Source organism: Panthera onca, chromosome B1 (genome assembly GCF_046562875.1).
Source record: "Panthera onca isolate mPanOnc1 chromosome B1, mPanOnc1 haplotype 2, whole genome shotgun sequence".
Lineage (NCBI taxonomy): Eukaryota > Metazoa > Chordata > Mammalia > Carnivora > Felidae > Panthera > Panthera onca.
In genome coordinates, this window is record NC_138342.1 from 31923462 (window position 1) to 31937181 (window position 13720).

Sequence of the window (13720 nt, forward strand, 5' to 3'; positions counted from 1 at the left end):
CTCACGGACCGCGAGATCATGACCTGAGCCAAAGTCGACACTTAACCAACTGAGCCACCCAGGCGCCCCGAGCACAACCTTTTATAATAAACCAATAATCTAGTAAGTAAGCTGGTTTCTTGAGTTTGGTGAGAGGCTCTAGCAAATTAACTGAACCCAGGGAGGGGGTCATGAGAACCTCTGATCTATAGCCAGTGGGTCAGAAGCACAGGTGACAATGTGGACTTGTGATCAGCATCTGAAGGTGTGTCTTGGGCGGGGGGGGGGGGGGGGGGGGGCAGTCTTGTAGGAATCTGACACCATCTCCAGGTAGATGGTGTCTGAATTGAGTTGAATTGCAGGACACCCAGCTGGTGTCAGAGAATTGCTTGGATGTGAGGGGGGGGGGGGAGCCCACATGTCAGAATCAGTACCAGAATTGTTAGTTCGTGTTAGAAATGGAGCTGGTGATCCAAAGTGGGATGAAAGTTAGAACTATGGGTAGACAACACAAAATGACTAGAGACACTCTTATCAGGAAACTTATGTCTGAAGACAAAAAAAAAAAAAAAAAAAAGAAAGAAACCCAGGAACCGCCATCTTCCGGTAATTCACCAAAATGACCAACACAAAGGGAAAGAGGAGAGGTGCTCGCTGTATGTTCTCCAGGCTTTTCAGAAAACATGGAGTTGTTCCTTTGGCCATATCCATGCGAATCTACAAGAAAGGTGATATTGTGGACATCAAGGGAATGGGCACTGTTCAAAAAGGAAAGCCCCAAATGTTACCATGGTAAAACTGGAAGAGTCTACAATGACACCCAGCATGCTATTGGCATTATTGTAAACAAATAAGTTAAGGGCAAGATTCTTGCCAAGAGAATTAATGTACTTGTTGAGCATATTAAGCGCTCAAAGAGTCGAGATAGCTTCCTGAAGACTGTGAAGGAAAATGATCAGAAAAAGAAGGAAGCCAAGGAGGAAGGTACTAAGGTTCAACTGAAACTCCAGCCTGCCCCACCCGGAAAAGCACACTTCCTGAGAACTGATGGAAAGGAGCTTGAGCTGCTGGAACCCACACTCTATGAATTCACAGCATGATAAACGTAAAAAAATAACGACCTCAAGACTGTAAAGATGTTTCTCTTAATTGAGTAGTAGTGTGGTGTCCTCTTCCCCAAAGAAATATTTAAAGCCAACTTTGATTGTGTCAAAAAACAAAAACAAAAACAAAAACAAAACCCCAATACAAATAGTAAATCCATATAGTGCTTAATCCGTGTCATGGATTGTTTAGACCCTGAAAACATTTTACTCATTTCGTTGTCATAATAACTCGACGAAGGAGTAAGGAGGTAGTACTGTTATCCCCATTTTACTGAGATAGAGCCACTGCCTTCCTCTGGCCCTCAATTCTACAGTGAAAGATTTAAAGGTTTTAAATAAGAACAAAATTAACCATGAAAATTATTTATTATGGAATTATTAACGCCTGTATAAAAGTAGAGAGACGACTAGGATGGGTTCCATGTACCCCTCACTCAGGTTCAACATTGACCAACTCATGGCCAATCTCTAGTGCATCTACCCCCCATTCACTCCCTCCTGCTCTCGGAATATATTAAAGCGAATCCTAGAAATCATATTTTCATCCACAAATATTGCAAAGTGCATCTCTAAAAGAAAAGGACTTCTTTTTTAAAATTTTTTTATGTTTGAAGATTTTTTAAAGTTTATTTTGAGAGAGAGAGAGGGAGAGAGAGAGAGTGCATGCATGTGTCACCCACACTGTCAGCCCAGAGCCTGACACATGGCTCGAACTCACAAATTGCAAGATCATGACCTGAGCCGAAATCAAGAGTTGGTCTCTTAACTAACCGAGCCACCCAGGTGTCCCAAGGACTTCTTTTTAAAAGTGTAACTAGAATACCATCATCACACCTGAAAAATGGACAATGATCTCTTAGCTCAATCAAATATCCAGGCACTATTTGAATTTCCTTGATTGTCGCAGGGATTTTTCCTCCAAATAGGATCCAGATAAGATCATTGCAATTACTATCTTTAATTGTAAGCTACCCTTTTCTCCTTGCAATTTATGTGTTGAAGAAAGCAGATCCTGTGTCCTATAGTTTCCCACAGTATGGATTTTGCTGATTCCATGCTGCCCCGCCTCCCCTCCCCCCACTCCCAGAATCGTTGAAGACATTTTCCTGTCTTCCATATTTCTTATAAGTTGGGAGTCATATCTAGAAGTGCAATCTTCTAAAGGTAACCAGGCAGGTTCTTTTTTACAAGTGATTTTAAACCTCTAGGTTTAAAATATTGGGGTGCCTGGCTGGCTTAGTAGAGCATATGACTCTTGTTCTTGGGCTTGGGTCAGCCCCACGTTTGGTGTAGGCTCAAAATAAAATCTTTAAAATAAATACAATACAATAAAAGTTGATGTGTTTCCATCCAGTGCAGCCAAGGGAAACTCTTCCATTTGGCTCTCGGGTCCTTTTGACACCACTTTCAGTTTCGGTAGCTTCCTTGCTTTCTACATTGACTAGAATGTTCCAGGTTCACTCTATTGTATATATTGCCTTTAATAATATGTCTCCCTATTACTCTTTTTCAATTAGCTGATCTACAGCTAGAAGGCATGGTTATTAAGGTTTCCTGGATTCATCTTCTGCTTTTACCTGGTTTGCTACATGACCTGGGCACATTACTTGGCTTTGCCTCAGTTCCCGCATCTATAAAAATGAGGGCCATAATAATTGCATTTACCTCAGGTGTTGCTACAAGGATAAACTGAATTAACGTATGTAAATCACTTAGATCAGTACCTGGCACGCAGCAAAAACTCAACAATTGTTAGTAATTATCATTAAGTCTATTAAGACTGCTTTCAGTATATCATCCTGAATTTTTTTAAGTTTGACATACTTGTGATCATACTTTATATTGATTTGTTTCCTTTTATTTTCCCACAAACCTAACAACATAGGCATTTCGTATCATTTAACAAATACAAGTTCTCGCTCTCTCTTTTTTTTTTTTTTTATTTTAAACAGGGAGAGCTGGAGCAGGGGAGAGGGGTGGAGGGGGAGAGGGGGTGAGAGAATCTCAAACAGGCTCTACCCTGGTATGTACCATAATTTATCAACTTACATGCTCTCTGATAAAGATCGGGTGATTTCCAGTCTTCCCCTATTATAAATAATACAGCCGTGAATATCTTTGTGAACAGAAGTTTGTTTTCCTTTTGCGCTTACACTTCTTTACTATAAATTTCCAAAAGTGGGATGACCGTATCCTAGTTATGACCAAACCTATTTCTCAGTGGTTTATACTGATTCATATTTACCTTGAGACTTTAGCACGGTTTACAAAAAATGTTCATAGACGGCCAAATATTTTTTCATGTTCTTTTACAAAATCCAGTGACGAAAATAAGCCATTTGCTGAATGGCTGAAAAAGAATCGGTTGGCTCTATTAATAAGAGACGGAATAATATGGTCACAATCTCCGGGCGGCCATGTGCGACAGCGTCAGCCTGGCCTTGGAAGTCAAACTGGTGGGGGGTGGGGGGTGGGCAGGGAGGTGGGGAATGTGACTGCCACAGCCTTCATTGTGGTGGGAAAAAAAAAGAAAAGAAAAAAAAAACCCCACCCAGCACTTTGAGTAATCTAGTAATTGGGTTCTGCCCTCTTCTGAGCTGACTTGAGACCACAGTCACGTGAAACAACCACCAAAAGATGGTTAACAGCTTCAGCAAGTGTGACCTGGGCTTGAGGAGTGTCAAGGTGCTGGGAGGGGAAACAACTGACCTTTCAGGGCCCCGCTGCCCGCTCTCCAGCGTGGCTGCCAGGTGACCGTGGCTGAAACCGGACCCATGGCCGCCCTGCCCAGCACTAAGCCCTTCTGCAGATGTCACCCCTGGAGGAGGGGCCTCCCGGAGGGGGGCAGGCTATGCAATTCATCCGCCCACAGGAGGTGTCACTTTCGAATTCACACCAAGGCTTTTGTGTGTGCCAGATGTGACCCTGATAATCCTTCCCAGTTAGGAGCCTTAAACTTGACAAGAGCGGGAGAGTGCTTAACTATTGCTTCCCCACCCTCAGCTCCTTGTGGAACTTTCCATCCTGTGAAATTTGCTTTGTGGATTCCGGACACCAGTGTTTAAACGTAAGGTGACTGGTCCCCAAAGGCTGGGGACCCCAGTGTGCACTGCCTGAGCCACTCACTCCTAAAGCCCGCTAAAGCCCCCTTCCACATGGTTACCCCCTCGCAAATAGCTATCTTAATGTAGCTGATCTTGCAGCCTGATGGTTAAGCCACAGAAAGTAAGTCAGAAAAATGTGCGGTTGAATTCTGCCTTCACTAGTCATATCTGCATGATCTTCTGTTCCTCCTCCTCGGATGCAGGTAATTAAAGTTCCTACCTTCTGCCTTGCACTGTTGTGAAGACAAAATGAGGTCCTGCACACAAAGTGCCTGGCATGTTCGAAGTGCTCAGTAAACGTGAACTCACACTGTCACTGTGCATTTAAGCCACTTCTCCCCCACCCCCCTGCTTCTCCACTGCCCCAATTTTTGGTACGCAGCGGGTTTCTTCCTTTGTGATGGGGATAGTTTTGTTTCTCTTTGTTCCACAGTCTTGGTTCTGGCATTTGCATGTCAGTGTAGCAGGAATGGGGGGGACCCCCCAACTCCCCCTCCCCCCCTACTTCTGAAATGCACCTTCGTGAGCGACTTCTCTCCTGGTCTCCCAAGTGGAAGTCCGCCCCTCTCTTAGGCATCCAGCACTGCGAGCATGCACAGTGAGTCAAATGGATGAAATGTTCTTGTCAGCACTCACTCAGGTCAATTGGTTCTCGATATTGGAAGGGAGAGAGAGGGAAGAAGCAGGGCGTTCTGTGCCAGAGTCCTGGCTCGCGAGCTTCTAGTCCTCTGGCAAAAGCAGAAGGTGCATAGCCCCACCCAGGCTGGGGGAGACCCCTCCCTGCCACTATCTGTTTAAAATTAAAATGTTGCCATCTGCCAAAAAAAGGTTTGGACTTCCCCACTGCACCTCTTGGCTTCTGTCACAGAGGGAGTCAGAAGAGGAGGAGGGCTACATGACAGCCAAACCATCCTTCCATTCCAGGAGAAAAGGCCAGATCCAAGCCCCTCAGTAGAGTAGCGGGGCAGAGGCCTAGAGTCAGAAGACCCAGGTCCTGTCCCCGTCCCGTCATTAGCTTTGTGAGCTGGGCTTGACTCTTCATCAACAAGTGGATGTAAGCACGGGGGACTTGACTCTGCGTGCCACCTATGAAGTATCTTTTCCAAACTATTAAATGTGAATTGAATCAAACAACTAGATCGAACTACCAGTTTACAGGAAATACAGGGGATAGAGGAACATATTAAATGACACTACAGCAAAATCCAAAATGTGAGAAATTTTACAGGGTGAACGGCTTCATTTCTTCAACAAAAGGATGACAGGGGAGAGAAAGGACCTTAAATATTAGAGATTTAAGAGACTTATTAACCAAATGCAATGTGTGGACTATTTTTGGTTCCCATGCACGCGAACCAACTGTCAGAATACATTTATGGGACAATCTGAGATATTTGAAAAGTGTTTGGATATTTGATATCAAGTAATTATTGGTATTTTCCTTAAATATAACACTATCATTACAATTATGTCAAGAAAGTTCTTTTTTAGTCCTTTTAGTCAGTTCTTTTAGTCAGACACTCTTGATTTCAGCTCAAGTCATGATTCCAGGGTCATAGGATTGAGCCTTGCATTGGGCTCCTCACTGAATGTAGAGCTTGCTTAAGATTCTCTCTCTCTCTCTCTCTCTCTCTCTCTCTCTCCCCACCTTCTCTCTGCCCCCTCCCCCACTTTCACACACTCTGTCTCTAAAAATAAGAAATAAAGAGTCCTTTTTTTCTTAGAGATTTTAAATATCAAAGTATTCACAGATAATGGAAGGATGGTATGATACAGAAACAATATGTATGAGATTTACTTCAAAATAATCTAGTAGAGGAAGAGTGGACGGGGGATAGATGATGAGACAAGATCTATCTTGTGTTGATAATTACTGCAGCTGTTCAAAGGATTCATGGGAGTTCGTTATAAGAGTCTCTCTGATTTTGTGTATGTTTGGAATGGTTCATCATGAAAAGTTAAAGAGTGCAACAGAATGTGGGCTCTGGAGAGAGGGAGAGTTGCCTGGTTCTACCTATTATCGGGCCAATTAACCTTTGACTCAGTTTCTCCATGAGGACAACAATATCACCTGCCTCATAGGATTGTTGTAGACACAAGGAAAACACTAGTGCCCTTTCAATGTTAGCTGTCATTATTAATAAAATAAGAGTTTTGGACTAATTCATCTCTATGGTTCCTTCCAATTGAGAGAGCATCTGATTCCAGCCTGTTTCTATCACATCTTGGCCCTCTTTATTTTCTCTACTCCTCCTTGTTCACCCTTCTGGAAACTCTACCTTCCTCTTGTGCTCACTTCCCTTTGCCCGGGGCATCTGGACACTTTACCTCGGTGGCCAGGTGTCAGTTCCATAAGGCATGTTGGATGGATTCCTGAATTGGCAGGTGGAGGTTTCTGATTTCCTCACCTGCCCACTCACTGCCTGGCTCTGTTTCTAGTAGCTTCCTGTCACCTGGAACAAGAGCTCAACGCTTCAGGACGCAGGCAGAAACTTGGGATGGAGAAGGATGAGCAAGGATGCAGTTACATCCTCACTCCACCTCCTCAACCTCCACACTCCTACTCGGGGAGGGCGTAGTGAGGGGCAGAAAGGGAGGTGCCCATCCTGTCTCGGCTCTGTCCTTCTGGCAGTGTGGGCAAGCCGTGGTAATTAAGAGTGCTAACTCTACGAGCTCCTGGGTGGCTCAGTCGGTTAAGCATCAGACTCTTGATTTTGGCTCAGGTCATGATCTCAGGGTCGTAAGATCAAGCCCCACATCAGGATCTGTGCTGACAGCGTGGAGCCTGCTTGGGATTCTTTCTCTCCCTCCTCCCTCTCTCTCTCTCTCAAAATAAATAAATAAACTTAAAAAAAAAAGAGTGCTAGTCCAGAGCTGGACTGCTGGGGGTTGAAGTCCTGGCTGGCTCTGCTTTTGTATTAACTGTCCCATCTAGGACCTCTCTGTGGCAGTTTCCTCACTGGTAAAATGGAAACAGTGATAGTACCTGCCTCATGGGATCACTGTGAGGACTAGATTGAACAACACTTGGCACGCAGACGGCGCTCGGCACTTGTTGGCTGTTGTTACCGTCTTTATCATTGCCATCATTTTGCACAATGCGCTTTGAGAGCTCAGTCGTGTGCCTGGCACCTCACTTAAGGCCTGCTTTCGGACCTGCTGAATTCCCACACCGGCTCTGGGGTCCACCACCAGGAGCTCAGGCCAGCACTGTGTCCGGTGAGTGTGGCACAGACCAGAGTCACACAAGAGGAAACACTGTGTTACGCCCTTCCTGATTTCGGGTCTCTCCTTCACGCTAAGGCAATCTGGGGCTAAGACTCTTCCAGAGATGAACCTGGGATGGGATGGACCAGGGAGAAGAGAGGAGGAAGAGCAATCGCCTACGGAGGGTCACATTTTGCGTGTGCAGTAGGAGAACTTCCCCAGAAAGACCAGTGATGGAGGTTCAGTTAGGAATACCCTGGCTTCTCCCTAGTCCTGTCGAAGAAAACATTACTCTGTGCTGGCTACGCCCAACTCCTCATTAGAGGTGCCTTGAGCCATGAGGCCGTGGGTCAGGTGGGGGCCCATTGTTTGGTGCCTGGAGCTCCTAGTTACCCTCCTCTGTGGAGTGGCAGCTAACACCTCAAAGCTTTTGGCTCTGAATCATTACTCAGCATTGGCTGGAGCCCAAGAAACATGCAAAACAAGGATGGAACCCAAGAAATGTGGAAAATAAGAATAATGAGAAGGAACAAGAGGCCAGAATCACGAAGGTAATAGCCCTGTGGAAAATAGGCCCTTGGTCTGAGCTTGCTGGGGGGGGGGGGGGAGGGGGGGTTGATGTAGGCACCCAGGGCCTGGGGTTCATCTAGTTCCTGTTATCATCCCTCAGAACACAGAGCATGACATTTAGTCACTGGGCTCCCCTAAGGCATCAGATCTACTTCCTGACTTGAGACCCCAAGCTAATAAATACGCATTCCTACCCATCCCTTTCCTCTCCCCCCACTCCCTCACACCATTCCCCACCCCAACCTCCCAAACTATAGAACTGCAGGCTGGGAAACTTGTAAAGACAAATAGCCCTTGTGCTCCCTCCTCTGGGTATTGAGAAAGATCTGGAATAGAATTAGCTTTGTGGGGATTTCCAGGTGCTGAATCCCTCGAGCATGTTTGAACTGAGCTTGGCTGTTTTCACCTGCCTGACAAGGGGTGGGCCAAGCCACACCCGGTCGTGCCAAGTCCTGGGTCCAAAGTGTTTGTGACAGTGTTTCAGCAAAGATGTCAGGCCAGACTTAACTGAAACAAAGGTGAAATGATTAACAGCCACAACACCCAAAGCCCAGCTCTAGTGATAAAACTTTTACTTTAGTGTATCTTCCGAAGTGTAGGTAGAGAAAAATCTGCCTCTGAGTAAAAGGAGCATGTGATTTTGTGTAATTTGAGTGTTGGGATCTCAGCATCAGTAAGTCAGGTGTGTCTATGAGCGGGGAGAGGGTGGTGAGGGAGTTTGGTCTGTAGCACAATAGTTGGAGAAAGTTTTTTCTGCCTTGGACTTTATAAAGACAAAGGACTTGTTGAAAATAACAGAATCCATTCTCCATAATGAGAGCCATGTTAGACTTAGTATACATAAAGTATATGTGCAACGTATTATGAAGCGGGGGGTTTCAAACTGCCTCCCACTTTCCATAGTATGCCCAAGCAATGCAACACTTCCTCTGTATGGCTTTGTTCTCAATTGAGGAATGGGAATGTGAGGCCCCAGCACTTCTGGAAATGGAGAGGACACTTGTACATCTGAAAAATAATGCTACACACTGAATTGTGTCCCACAAAAAAGGTAAGTTGGAATCTGATAAGGGATTTATATCCAGAACATATAGCAAACTCCTAAAACTTAACAACAACAACAACAAAAACAAACAACCAATTCAAAAATGGGCAAAAGACTTGAATAGACATTTCTCCAAAGAAGATATACAATTGGATAATAAGCATGTGAAAAGATGCTCATCACTCATCATCAGGGAAATTCAAATGAAAACTCAATGAGACTACCTCACACTCATCCAGACAGCTGCTATCAAAAAGAAAGAAAGAAAGAAAGAAAGAAAGAAAGAAAGAAAGAAAGAAAATAATAAGTGTTGGTGAAGATGTGGAGAAATTGGAACTCTTACGCACTGTTGGTGGGAATGTGAAATGGTACAGCTGTTGCTAAAATAGTTTCAAAAATTTAAAAATAGAATTACCATATGAGCCGGCAATTTTACTTCTGGGTATATACCCAAAAGAATTGAAAGCAGGTCTTAAAGAGATATTTGAGCACCTAGGTTCATTGCAGCATTATTTACAATGTTTAAAACATGGAAACAACCCAAGAGTCCATCAGCAAGAAAAAGGATTAGCAAAATGTAGTGCACGCACACACACACACACACGCACACACATACAGTAGAATATTATTCAGCCTTAAAAAATATTATTCAACATGTTCAGCAAATATGCTCCAATATGGGTGAAATTTTAGGACATTATGCTAAGTGAAATAAGCCAGTCACAAAAGATAAATAGTGTATGATTCCATTTATGTGAGGTACTTAGAGCAGTAGTAGAATGGTGGTCACCAGGGCTGGGGGAAGGAAGGTATAGAGGTCTAGTGGGTATAGAGTTTCAGTTTTACAAAATGGAAAGTTCTGAAAATGCAAGGAGGTTATGGTTGTACAATAAGATGAATGTATTTAATATCACTGAATTGACACTTAAAAACGGTTAAGATGGTAACTTTTATGGTATGTGTATTTTACTACCAAAAAAATAAGAGGGGAAAAAAAAAAGAGAACAATCTTCTCTAAAACTTTATGGTCCCAGGTAAATACCATGAGAATAAAAAAATGTAGACTATGCTTTTTCAAGTTGTTCATGTTCAACATCAGAAATCTTTATTAATAAACAGTAAGTGGTGCTATGCTAAATAAATAAATAAAATCTTGCTTTTGATATTTTCATTTAAAAGGCTAAAAAAACCCCAAACACCCAAATTGTGTGTTACTATTAACGCTGACCATAAGGGGCAAGCTTTAATTTAAATAAATTCTTTAAACTTTAAAAAAAAGATATTTTGGGGTGCTAATCCCCAATTCCTCAGAATGTGACCGTATTTGCACATAGGGTTTTACAAAGGTAATCAAGTTTATTTTTCTAATTTTATTTTACACGTTTATTTATTTACTTTTGAGAAAGACAGAGAGACAGAGACAGAGCATAAGCATGGTAGGGGCAGAGAGAGAGAATCCCAAGCAAATTCCACATTGTCAGCATGGATCCTGATGCGGGACTTGAACTCACAAGCCATGAGATTATGATCTGAGCTGAAATCAAGAATCCTTCATTTAACCGACTGAGTCACCCTGGCACCCCTGAAAAGGTAATCGAGTGTAAATGAGGTTGTTCGGTTCGGCCCTAATCCAGTATGACTGGCGTCCTTACAGAAAGTGAAATTTGGACACAGACAGACATAGAGGAAAGACAACATGAAGAGATGGAGAAGTTGGCCACCCACAAGCCAAGAAGAGAGGGGCCTGGAACAGATCCCTCCCTCACAGTCTGCAGAAGAAAGCAATGCTACAGACACCTTGATCCCAGACTTCTGGCCTCCAGGACTGTGAGACAATTCCTTTCTGTTGTTTAAGCCACCCAGTCTGTGGTACTTCATTATGGCAACCATAGCAAATCAATACAAGCAACAATAAGTAATTCTGTGATGTACCCCTCAGCTGTCTCCTCAGGGCCTGTCTGACCAATGGTGTGGAGAATCTTGGGGGTCTCAGCTCTGTCTCCAGTCCCTCCTCATGAAGAACCATTGTAAGCCCATGACTAGTGGGGCTGGGGAGACAGTCTACATTTGTTGGTCTGACTGGAGTCCTTCCCTCAGTCCAGAGAAGCTGTGGCCTAGATGGTTTGACCTACACCGGACCTTCCGTTACTCATGTTTCAGCCTGGCGTTTCTACTCACAGATAGTCCCTGGTCTTCCTCTCCTGGGAGTGACCTGGGTTTGACCTCCTTCGGTCTTCAGTGCCTGGTGACAATGGAAAAAATGTGAAAGTTCCTTTGGTGGAAGAACCTTACTTGGAGATTGTGTTGAAGATAACCGAAGATAACCCGGGAATGGTCACCAACCATCCCCTGAGTGACAGAAACAGACAATTACTGCTTAGACATTTGCCCTACCATACCATTTGGTTTTACTGGACATCGAGATGGAACAACTAGCTGTGACTGGCACAGAATCCCAGGCTTGACATACAGCCACCATGGCTGGTTCCATTTTAGTGAGGGACCCAGGTTTCCGGGGCAAGCCTATCTGACTGAAGCCTCTATTGCTTTAACTCTTTTGGATTTCCGGTCACACTGCCACCATTTGCAGATCAATACCTAGCACCAGGCAAGAGGGGGATGGTTGAGCAAAGTCCACTGCCACTTTTAGAAAAGCAATTCAGAATGCACTATAAAACTGCAAATAAATAACATGAACACACACTTGCATTTATTTGTATTTTCATAAGGAAACATAGGTGAGAAGACAAAATAAGAATGATCACCAACAAAGGAGAGAAGGAAGTGGGGAAGAGGGATGAAGGGGCAGGAGGTAGTGACATCTCAGGTATACTGTGCTTTGGAGTTCTGACTTTTGTTCTTGTTATTTTGTTCATTTATTTTTTTAAAATTTTAAGTGTTTATTTATTTTCGAGAGAGAAAGAGGGAGCATGAGTGGGAGAGGGGCAGAGAGAGGAGACACAGAACCTGAAGCAGGCTCCAGGCTCTGAGCCGTCAGCACAGAGCCTGATGATCTGAACCGCAAGATCACGACCTGAGCCAAAGTCGGACACTTAACCAACTGAGCCGGCCAGGCGCCCCTGACTTTTGCTCTTTTTAGAAAATGTTTTTTCATTGAGATATAATTACCATACAGTGTTATATCAGTTTCAGGTGTACAATATAATGATTCAATAAGAATTCTGACTTTTGGACCTTATGCATGAATTACCCATTAAAAATAAATTTTTAATTAAAAAAAGGCACTACTGAAAAGGCCCCCAGAGCCCCACTTTTGTTTCTGAAATAGACCCTATGTAATTTGTTAAACATGATCTTCCTTTAAGTGCTTGCCTTACCCTATATTTTAAAATGGTGACAGTCTGTTTTTGTTTGGCATAAGTGAGAACCTGTAGAACATGTTGGTGATAATGCCAGAATGGGCATTAAATGCGAGAGTAGGATTTGGAAGACTTTGACCTCATAGCTTGGACTTCATAGGAAACCTGAGTGGCCTTGGGCGAATCACTTAACCTTTCTGTTCCTCAACTCTTTATATGCAATTCCAGCTTAATTCCACCCCTTCTCGGTGTTCTTAGGTTTTCACGTGGCTCCCAGGTGAAAATATCTGAAAGCACCATCACCGTCATCTTGACAGTATAGTATCCACTCGACCACGTACAAGTAAAGCCACTGCAAAACCTACAAAGCCCAACAAGAGACCTGGTACAAATTTTCCAATATTCGTGCGTGTCTCTATGGCACTGTCCAGAGACTGGAGTCACTCAAAGGATGGATGACGGTTTTTTTTTTCTGGCTCTCACTCCCACCAAGCAATTTGTTAAGAGTTGGAGGGGCTGTTTCCTAAATAAGAGGGAGGGCTGCCTGGGTGGCTCAGTTGGTTAAGCGTCCTACTCTTGATTTCGGCTCAGGTCATGATCTCGCGGTTCATGAGATCGAGCCCTGCGTCCGGCTCTGTGCTGACAGCGTGGGATTCTCTCTCCACCCCTCCCTCTATCTTTCTCAAAATACATAAACTTAAAAGAAATTATGTTAAAAAAAAAAAAGGTGGAGGCAAAGGGAGACATAAAGTAGTCGCTTCATCTGGGCCAGAAAAGGAACTCTGGTCCTGTGAGCAAATGACAAGTAGAAAGTAGTAAGAATGCTCAGCGATAGCTTAAAATGTTTAGGCTTCTAATCCTCTCACTTCCCTATCCTAAGAACACAACATTAAGGAAGAGGTGAGGAAGGTGGTAAGATTCCTGGAAGAGGTTTCTTTCTTTTTTTTGTTTTAAACATTTATTTATTTTTGAGACAGAGAGAGACAGAGCATGAACAGGGGAGGGTCAGAGAAAGAGGGAGACACAGAATCTGAAACAGGCTCCAGGCTCTGAGCTGTCAGCCCAGAGCCCGACGTGGGGCTTGAACTCACGGAGTGAGAGATCATGACCTGAACCAAAGTCGACTGAGCCACCCAGGCGCCCCACCTGGAAGAGGTTTCAAGAGTGAGACAGGAAAAACAAGAAAATAAAGAATACAATGTGTCCTGAAACGTTGATAGGTTTCCCTGTAGGTTTTTTTTTTTTTTTTTTTTTTTTTGCCCCCCTAGAAAGATATCCAGGATTTTGTCTCCTTTTAACAAAAATTTGGAAGGAAAGGGTGACATAATCCCCAGAACCGTGAAACCTCTTTATGCCAGGTCATCACTGGAGTGCTTTTCTCACATTCCC

The 13720-nt window shown here is 43.7% G+C and overlaps 1 pseudogene; it reads left to right on the forward strand.

The window, feature by feature from the left end:
• The first annotated feature begins 490 nt into the window (after window positions 1–490).
• LOC144616049 (large ribosomal subunit protein eL21 pseudogene) lies at window positions 491–1079 on the forward strand (annotated as a pseudogene).
• The last annotated feature ends 12641 nt before the right edge of the window (window positions 1080–13720 follow it).